The sequence below is a fragment of the Balaenoptera borealis genome (genome assembly GCF_965194805.1).
Source record: "Balaenoptera borealis genome assembly, chromosome: 2".
NCBI classification, from domain to species: Eukaryota; Metazoa; Chordata; class Mammalia; order Artiodactyla; family Balaenopteridae; genus Balaenoptera; species Balaenoptera borealis.
In genome coordinates this window covers 123,496,419-123,506,474 of record NC_138867.1, presented here as the reverse complement: position 1 = coordinate 123,506,474, position 10,056 = coordinate 123,496,419, and positions in this window count along the sequence as shown.

Below are 10,056 nucleotides of genomic sequence, written 5' to 3'. Positions count from 1 at the left end.
TCACCTGTGAAGCCATCTGGTCTTGGACTTTGGTTTGTTGGAAGACCTTTATTCACAGTTTCAATTTCAGTGCTTGTGATTAGTCTGTTTATATTTTCTATTTCTTCCTGGTTCAGTCTTGGAAGGTTGTGCTTTTCTAAGAATTTGTCCATTTCTTCCAGGTTGTCCATTTTATTGGCATAGAGTTACTTGTAGTAATCTTTCATGATCCTTTGTATTTCTGCAGTGTCAGTTCTTATTTCTCCTTTTTCATTTCTAATTCTATTTATTTGAGTCTTCTCCCTTTTTTTCTTCATGAGTCTGGCTAATGGTTTATCAATTTTGTTTCTCTTCTCAAAGAACCAGCTTTTAGTTTTATTGATCTTTTCTATTGTTTCCTTCATTTCTTTTTCATTTATTTCTGATCTGATCTTTATGATTTCCTTCCTTCTGCTAACTTTGGGGTTTTTTTGTAATTTGTTTAATTGCTTTAGGTATAAGTTTAGGTTGTTTATTTGAGATGTTTCTTTTTTCTTGAGGTAGCATTGTATTGCTATAAACTTCCCTCTTAGCACTGCTTTTGCTGCATGCCATAGGTTTTGGGTTGTCGTGTTTTCAGTGTCATTTTTTTCTAGGTATTTTTTGAGTTCTTCTTTGATTTCTTCAGTGATCTCTTGGTTATTTATTAGTGTATTATTTACCCTCCATGGGTTTGTATTTTATACAGATTTTTTTCCTGTAATTGATATCTAGTCTCATAGCATTGTGGTCAGAAAAGATACTTGATAGGATTTCAATCTTCTTAAATTTACTGATGCTTTATTTGTGACCCAAGATATGATCTATGCTGGAGAATGTTCCATGAGCACTTGAGAAGAAAGAGTATTCTGTTGTTTTTGGATGGAATGTCCTATAAATATCAATTAAGTCCATTTTGTTTAATGTATCATTTAAAGCTTATGTTTCTTTATTTATTTTCATTTTGGATGATCTGTCCATTGGTGAAAGTGTGGTGTTAAAGCCCCCTACTATGATTGTGTTACTGTTGATTTCCACTTTTATGGCTGTTAACATTTGCCTTATGTATTGAGGAGCTCCTATGTTGGGTGCATAAATATTTACAATTGTTATATCTTCTTCTTGGATTGATCCCTTGATCATTATGTAGTGTCCTTCTTTGTCTCTTGTAATAGTCTTTATTTTAAAGTCTATTTTGTGTGATATGAGAATTGCTACTCTAGCTTTCTTTTGATTTCCACTTGCATGAAATATCTTTTTCCATACCCTCTTTTTCCGTCTGTATGCCTCCCTAGGTGTGAAGTGGGTCTCTTGTAGACAGCATATATACACGTCTCATTTTTGTATCCATTCAGCCTGTCTATGTCTTTTGATTGGAGCATTTAATCCATTTACTTTTAAGGTAGTTATTTATATGTATGTTCCTATTACCATGTTCTTAATTGTTTTGGGTGTGGTATTGTAGGTCTTTTCCTTCTCTTGTGTTTCCTGCCTAGAGAAGTTCCTTTAGCATTTGCTGTAAGGCTGCTTTGGTGGTGCTGAATTCTATTAGCTTTTGCTTTTCTATAAAAGTTTCAATTTCTCCGTCAAACCTGAATGAGATCCTTGCTGTGTAGAGTAATCTTGGTTATAGGTTTTTCCCTTTCATCAGTTTAAATATGTCCTGTCACTCCCTTCAGACTTGCAGATTTTCTGCTGAAAGTTCAGCTGTTAACCTTATGGGGATTCCCTTGTATGTTATTTGTTGTTTTTCCCTTGCTGCTTTTAATATCTTTTCTCTGTATTTAATTTTTGATAGTTTGATTAATATTTGTGTTGGCATGTTTCTCCTTGGATTTATCCTGTATGGGACTCTCTGAGCTTCCTGGACTTGACTGACTATTTCCTTTCCCATATTAGGGAAGTTTTTAACTATAATCTCTTCAAATATTCTCTCAGTCCCTTTTCTTTTTCTCTTCTTCTTCTGGGACCCCTATAATTCAAATGTTGGTGTGTTTAATGGTGTCCCAGAGGTCTCTGAGACTGTCGATTGTTTTCATTCTTTATTCTGCTCTGCAGTAGTTATTTCCACTATTTTATCTTCCAGGTCCCTTATCCATTCTTCTACCTCAGGTATTCTGCTATTTATTCCTTCTAGAGAAATTTTAATTTCATTTATTGTGTTGTTCATCATTGTTTGTTTTCTCTTTAGTTCTCCTAGGTCCTTGTTAAACATTTCTTATATTTTCCCCATTCTATTTCCAAGATTTTGGATCATCTTTACTATCATTATTCTGAATTCTTTTTCAGGTAGACTGCCTATTTCCTCTTCATTTGTTTGGTCTGGTGGGTTTTTACCTTGCTCCTTCATCTGCTGTGTGTTTCTCTGTCTTCTCATTTTGCTTAACTTACTGTGTTTGTGGTCTCCTTTTCACAGGCTGCAGGTTTGTAGTTCTCGCTGTTTTTGGTGTCTGCCTCCAGTGGGTAAGGTTGGTTCCATGGGTTTTGTAGGCTTCCTGGTGGAGGCGACTGGTGCCTATGTTCTTGTGGATGAGGTTGGTCTTGTCTTTCTTGTGGGCAGGACCGTGTCCGGTCATATGTTTTGGGGTGTCTGTGATCTTATTATGATTTTAAGCAGCCTCTCTGCTAATCGGTGGCATTGTGTTCCTGTCTTGCTAGTTGTTTGGCATAGGGTGTCCAGCACTGTACTTGCTGGTTGTTGAGTGGAGCTGGGTCTTAGCATTGAGATGGAGATCTCTGGGAGAGCTTTCACCATTTGAATTTACATGGAGCCAGGAGGTCTCTGGTGGACCAATGTCCTGAACTCGGTTCTCCCACCTCAGAGACACAGCCCTGACACCCGGCTGGAGCACCAAGACCCTGTCAACAACACAGCTCAGAAGAAAAGAGACAAAAAAAGAAAGGAAGAAAGAAAAAAATAAAATAAAATAAAGGTATTAAAATAAAAAATTTTTTTAATTATTTAAAATTTAAAAAAATTGAAGATTAAAAAAAAAAAAGAAAGAGAGAAAGAATAGAGCAGCCAAACCAAAAAACAAATCCACCAATGATAACAAGAGCTAAAAACTATACTAAAAATAAAAAAGAAAGAAATGGACAGACAGAACCCTAGGACAAATGGTAAAAGCAAAGCTATACAGACAAAATCATAAAAAGAAGCATACATAAATACACTCACAAAAAGAGAAAAAAGAAAATATATATATATCTATATATATAAAGAAAAAAAGGAAGAGAGCAACCAAATCAATAAACAAATCTACCAATGATAATAAACTCTAAATACTAAACTAAGATAAACATAAAACCAGAAACAAATTAGATGCAGAAAAGAAACCACAAGTCTACTGTTGCTCCCAAAGTCCACCTCCTCAATTTGGGGTGATTTGTTGTCTATTCAGGTATTCCACAGATGCAGGGTACATCAAGTTGATTGTGGAGATTTAATCTGCTGCTCCTCAGGCTGCTGGGAGAGATTTCCCTTTCTATTCTTTGTTCGCACAGCTCCTGGGGTTCAGCTTTGGATTTGACCCCACCTCTGCGTGTAGGTAGCCTGAGGGCATCTGTTTTTTGCTCAGACAGGAGGGGGTTAAAGTATCAGCTGATTCGGGGCCTCTGGCTCACTCAGGCTGTGGGGAAGGAGGGGTACGGAATGTGGGGTGAGCCTGCGGCGGCAGAGGCCGGCATGACATTGCACCAGCCTGAGGCGCGCCGTGTGTTCTCCCCAGGAAGTTGTCCCTGGATGACAGGACCCTGGCAGTGGCGGGCTGTACAGGCTCCCAGGAGGGGAGGTGTGGAGAGTGACCTGTGCTTGCACACAGGCTTCTTGGTGGCTGCAGCAGCAACCTTAGCACCCCATGCCTGTCTGTCGTGTCTGCATTGATAGCCGTGGCTCACACCTGTCTCTGGAGCTCGTTTAGGCAGTGCTCTGAATCCCCTCTCCTTGCACACCCCGAAACAATGGTCTCTTGCCTCTTAGGCAGTTCCAAAGTTTTTCCCAGACTCCCTCCCGGCTAGCTGTGGTGCACGAGCCCCCTTCAGGCTGTGTTCACGCAACCAACCCCAGTTGTCTCCCTGGGATCCGACCTCTGAAGCCCGAGCCTCAGCTCCAAGCCCCCGCCCACCCCGGCGGGTGAGCAGACAAGCCTCTCAGGCTGGTGAGTGCTGGTCGGCACTGATCCTCTGTGCAGGAATCTCTCTGCTTTGCCCTCTGCACCCTTATTACTGTGCTCTCCTCCGTGGCTCCAAAGCTTACCCCCTCCGCCACCCGCAGTCTCTGCCAGTGAAGGGACTTCCTAGTGTGTGGAAACTTTTCCTCCTTCACAGCTCCCTCCCAGAGGTGCAGGTCCTGTCTCTATTCTTTTGTCTCTTTTTTTTCTTTATTCTTTTGCCCTACCTAGTTACGTGGGGAGTTTCTTGCCTTTTGGGAAGTCTGAGGTCTTCTGGCAGTGTTCAGTAGGTGTTCTGTAGGAGTTGTTCCACATATAGATATATTTATGATGTATTTGTGGGGAAGAAAGTGATCTCCACGTCTTACTCCTCTGCCATCTTGAAGGTCTCCTTTGCAAACCCATTCTTAACGACTTCACCCCCAAGTGATGAAGCTTTACTAATGGAGAATTAATGGAATGTGAAGAAAAATTGAAATAAGTTGTCAGAAGGAAAAATTTCAGTATACAAACTTTGCATAGGCAAGTGACACTTAAGAAAAACTCTCTCAGGAGTTAATTAATCTCAATAGAATTTGGCTTTGGTGTCTTTGATTAAATAGTCAAACTGAGAGAAAAGATTCTATTTAATTTTTTCTAAGATGGTTGTACTTCATGCCTGGTAATAAGCCTAGGAGATGCACAGTTAAGAAGGGAGTATTTTGGCTTGTGGAGAAACTCTCAGCCTAGTAGCTACATATTCATTCTGTTGTCAAAACTTGGCCTCTGTTCACCATGCCAAATAGAAACATGGAGACAGTTTTGGGTGAAGTAGAAAAGCATAGCTCTACTGCTTTGCCAGGCAAAGGGGGCCACAGCAGGCTAATTCCCTCAGAACTCTGTGTCCCCCTCTGGAGCGGGTAGTGAGGAGTCTTATGGTGTTCCAGGAGCAGGGTGCAGTCAGCTTGTGGACATTCTTCTGATTGGCTGGTGGTGAGGTGATCGGGAGTCAGTATCATCAACCTTCTGGTTCCAACTGGTCTGGGGTCTATGTGCCTGTGGGCAGCATACAGTTAACTTCTCCCACTAGGTTGGGGTTTTAATATCTGCAAAACAGCTCAAAGGACGTGGCTGAGAACATTATCTATAGTCCTTGAGGAGGAACTAAAGGTCCTTGACTTTGTTTAATGGCTAAAGTATTATTATTTTGTCTTGCTTGACCGTTTTTCTTTCTTTCTTCATATTCTCACTTCTCTGATTAAATTTATTCTTTGACTGTTTTTCTACAGACAAAAGGCAGGCGGAGAACATGGGTGGGGGTCTATTCTGGGAAGGCCTCATAGGGTCCTGCTCGGTTACAATTCTACCTTTCAAAAGATCAGATACAATAATGATAATTAAAATAAGCAAACCCTAGAGCCATTTATTGAACATTTACTGTATGCTGGTAGGGTGCTAAGATAATAAAAGTAGGTTCAATCATGTCCACTTCATGATGGCCATAAAAATGAGTATGATTATTATTGTTAACAGCAACAACTATCATTGTGAACTGTTTACCACATACAATATACTAAATACATTACATGGTGGTTTCACTAGATCTTCACAAGTAAGTACTGTAATTATCCCCAATTTTCAGATGAGAAAACTGAGAGGTGGAGTGATTTACCCAAATTTCATGGCTAGCTAAGATTCTAATTCAGGCAGTCTAAAACTCCAAAGTGTATGCTTTTGAGCACTGTGCTATATTCTCTCCTGTGTTCTTACTGTTTGCAGATAAGTTAACAGGCCTACAGAGGTTATGTCTCTTTACCAAGATCCCACAGTTGATAAATGGCAGACTTGAGAATCAAACACAGGTTTCTCTGGTTTGTAATCCAGGGTATCTAATGGATCAGGCATGGAATTAGTGAAAGCCCACTATAAAAATGATATGAAATAATATGTTGCAGAAGACAAGGTTGGAGGGCAAACAAAACTGTCTTTAGCTGCCTCACTTCTATGCATATGAACTCTAAACTGTAAAGAAACCTGGAAATGTATATTTCATTCCTTGCACTCCATCTTTGCTATACCTATAATGATGCCCAAAGTTATGGGATTTTACTCTTGTTTTATAAGGGTAAAATACATACCAGTTCTCTTGAAATTCTTTTTGTGCATATGCGTCTTTCCTAATTATATCTGTCTTTTCTAAAAACTGCATGTTGTGCTACATTTGCTGACTCTTTACTGTGTGTGTGTGTTTCAATTCCCTGATCTTCTTTTCTTACATGCCCTTCTCTTCTCCATTGTTGGTTTTCCAAAGTATCAATTATTTTCTCAGTAGCTTTGTATATCAGTATTAAAAGACTGTTCTTATTACTGAGGATAACAGCTATTATTTATTTCATGCCTATAAGACTCTTGCACTTAATTCTGCAGTGTCTGAGGCTCATTACAAATCTGCAAGGTAAATATCATTATCCCTATTTTAGAGATGATAAAACTTATGTTTAGAGAGGTTAAACATCTTGTCTAACATGACACAGCCAATTAATTAAAAACATAATAGCTATTATTTATTGAGAACATGAAGTAAAAATTTAACCCAAGGCTGTTGTCCTAAGTTGGATTCTCATTCTATTCTATTGATGCTGCCTTTTCTCCTTGGAGTTAACAAGCTATAATTATTAGGTTAGTGGTTTGTCACTGAAGGAACACATGAACAAAACTCTTTAATCATGAGCACAAGTATGCTTTTATATGCTCTTTTTATATGAGCACACTGTGGAACATTCATGGGTCCTCACATCATTTCCTTTGAAGGTATTGTCATTATTATCTTATTTCATGGTAGATACAGCAGGATAAGCTACCAGGATTGACCCAGGCAGGTACCATGCCTTATGTTAACGCTACAGGATCAATTATCAAAATGATAGAAGTTCTAGTATGTACTATAGGTGATTAGAGTTTAAATTGGCTTTGGACAGAAACAAAGAGAATAGTCTTGGAAGGAGAGGGCACATCTATTTCCAATTGCCCACTGTAACTTAGCAGAACCTCTCTCTTACTCTAAGAGAGAGAAACCTCCCCAGTTTATAGACCACATGAGTTTTGGTAGTGGAGGCTGACTTCACTTCCAGGTCCAGAAGGTAAACAGTTTTTTTCCGTTCTAATGAACATGACCATCACATTTCTGTGGCTAGGGATTTATTCTGGTTTGGACCTTTGGACCAAGTTGGAGCTCTCAAATCATTGAATTATTGAGAAAAATGCATGCTTTTCCAGATAAAGTTTTTAGGCTATTAGGATATAATCCTGATTTGCTGGTTACAACATTTACCATTTCTTGGAGAGAACCTGAGATTTGAGCCAACAAAGAAGAACGCAGAATGGAGAGGTGCAGTGAGAATTCTGATTTCATCTTTCGAGCATATGGGTCCCACTGTTCCTAAGGGCAAGTACCCCATGGATTTTTCCATTGTGTGAACTAATACATTTTATTTCCACCCCAAAGCCAATTTTATCGGGTTGATGTCATTTGCAAGTAAATTATCTTGCGTAATCCAGCAAATAAGCAAAAAAAATATATGTATATATATATAAAAATATATAGGAAAATTCCAATCTATTAATATTTTTTCATGAATCAAGCTGCACCTCATTATTAAGAGGATCTGCAAGCAAGGCAACGTCTAGAAAAACACGTCTCTGTTCTTCCTTCTCCCATCCAGACAGAAATAGTAGATTAAAATACAAACATTTCTTGACTGCCAGCACACATATGCATATATATATATATATAAACCTTCATACAGCGCTGCATAATGGTTCGGTTAATACATGCCATACATCAACACTATGTTTAAATCTACAATCAGGAGTGTATTTCTTTTTAACAACATGGACAAAGAAATTATTTCCAGTTGCATTTTTACAAATTGCTCTCAATTGTGACATTTATCTTCCATCCCAATCAAGTGTAATTTACCAGAAAGACTGCATAATATTTCTGTATTTAAAGTATGTGAGGTTTCTGTAATACCCTCTCATCCCTCCTACGGATGTTTTTGTAACATTCCCCCATCCCGAATTTCCCCACTAGGTAGGAGTGGGATGGATGTGGTTTAAGCAAACTCATCCATATATAACGGCTCCCCCGAACCCTATATACCACAAAAATATGATGATAAGTTGGTAAGAACTTTCATTGTTTTAGTTCACAGTGGATGAATTAAAATAGCTTAAAAGTTTGAGGCCCAGTTTGATGTCAGTTATCTTAATGAAAAACGTGTGTTGGTGTAGGGTGAGCTGATCATTCACATCGTGATTGAGATACAAGAGGGCAGTAATATAAGGTTTGTAACTCTGGTCTGATGGAACTTTGGGACTCTAATTCAGCAGTTGCCAAACCCAGGGCTGTGGATCTGTGGAAATCCATGTTGAGGTTTTCACCATGCTCTGGCAAAATAAGAAACATCAGTATTGGAGAGTTAGGTTTTTTATTTTCCAAAGCTAAATTTATTCCATTTAAAAGGACTGTTCTTTAATTCAAGATTATGTTCTTCCAGTTCTTTGGTTTGAAATATGTTTTCTTGGGTAAAAGAGTGGTGATATTAAATGAGTTTTGAAAATAAATAGGAAAATTTAAAAATTTGCAGTCCCATGTTTCTTGAATTTTTCTTGGTTTGTCAACCAAGCACTGTTCTTGGCAATAATGATAATGTTAAGCACTAGCATTTGTGAAATGCTATCATACACCGAGCACTATGCTAAATGGTTTGTGTATTTAATTCTCACCTCAACACTACTGCATAGGTGCTATTATTATCTCCATGTTACAGGTAAGGAAACTGAAGCCTATGGGGCTTAAGGAACTTGCCTAAGATCACAAAGCACAGTCAGAAAGTGAATTTGATGACCTTGTTCTTCAGAACTTCAGCATATCTGTCATTCAGAATGTGAATCTGCTAGATCAGGGATAATGATGGTGACATCTTTTTGACCCAGCTTGGCAAGAGAAACCTGAGAATGATAGCTAGTAGATATTTAAATGAGAATGGAGGAGTGCATTGATAAGTCTCCTGTTCTGGAAAGTTTTCAGATATGACAGTGCATAGACTGACAAAATCAGAAAGGGCTGCAGAAACTGGGAACTCCTTTTTCATATTATTGGTTAAAAAAAAAAGAAAATTTTGCCTGGTAACTATCGTGCTTAATTTGAATAGCAGAGTCCTATGCACTTCCTACTATGTTACACTGCAGCAGTGTTTTTGTTCTGGATAAGAAGGGAACTGGGCCATCTCTGCTCACATTTCGCCCCATGGTTCAGAAAAATTACTCTTGGATAAATTTCCTCAACTCTAGGGGATTTCTAGATCTCTTATTTTCCTTTCCACTCTAGGCCAAATATCTCAGAAAGGCAAGAGCCTAAAGCATCACAGAAGGCATTTTTTTTTCTACTATTGATGAATAAGAAAGTGTCACTCTAGGTGTGACTAAAATAAGGAAAATATAGTCCAAAGGTAGTGGACTGATTCTAAGGTTGCCCTTATGACTCCACCTCCTGGTGGTCACACCCTTGTGTGGGCTCCTCCCCTTGAGTGAGTTTCTGGCCAACTAAATATGGCAAGGATGATGGGATGTCACTTCTGTGGTTATGTTACATAGGATTGTAACACTTGTCTTGATAGAACTCTCTTGCCCCTGCTGGCTTTTAAGAAGCAAACTGCCAAGCAAAGAGGGAGGAGATATGGGGATATATGTATACGTATAGCTGGTTCACTTTGTTATAAAGCAGAAACTAACACACCATTGTAAAGCAATTATACTCCAATAAAGAGGTTAAAAAAAAAGAAAAAGAAGCAAACTGCCATATTGTGAACTGCCTAATGGAGAGGATCACGTGGCGAGGAACTGAGGG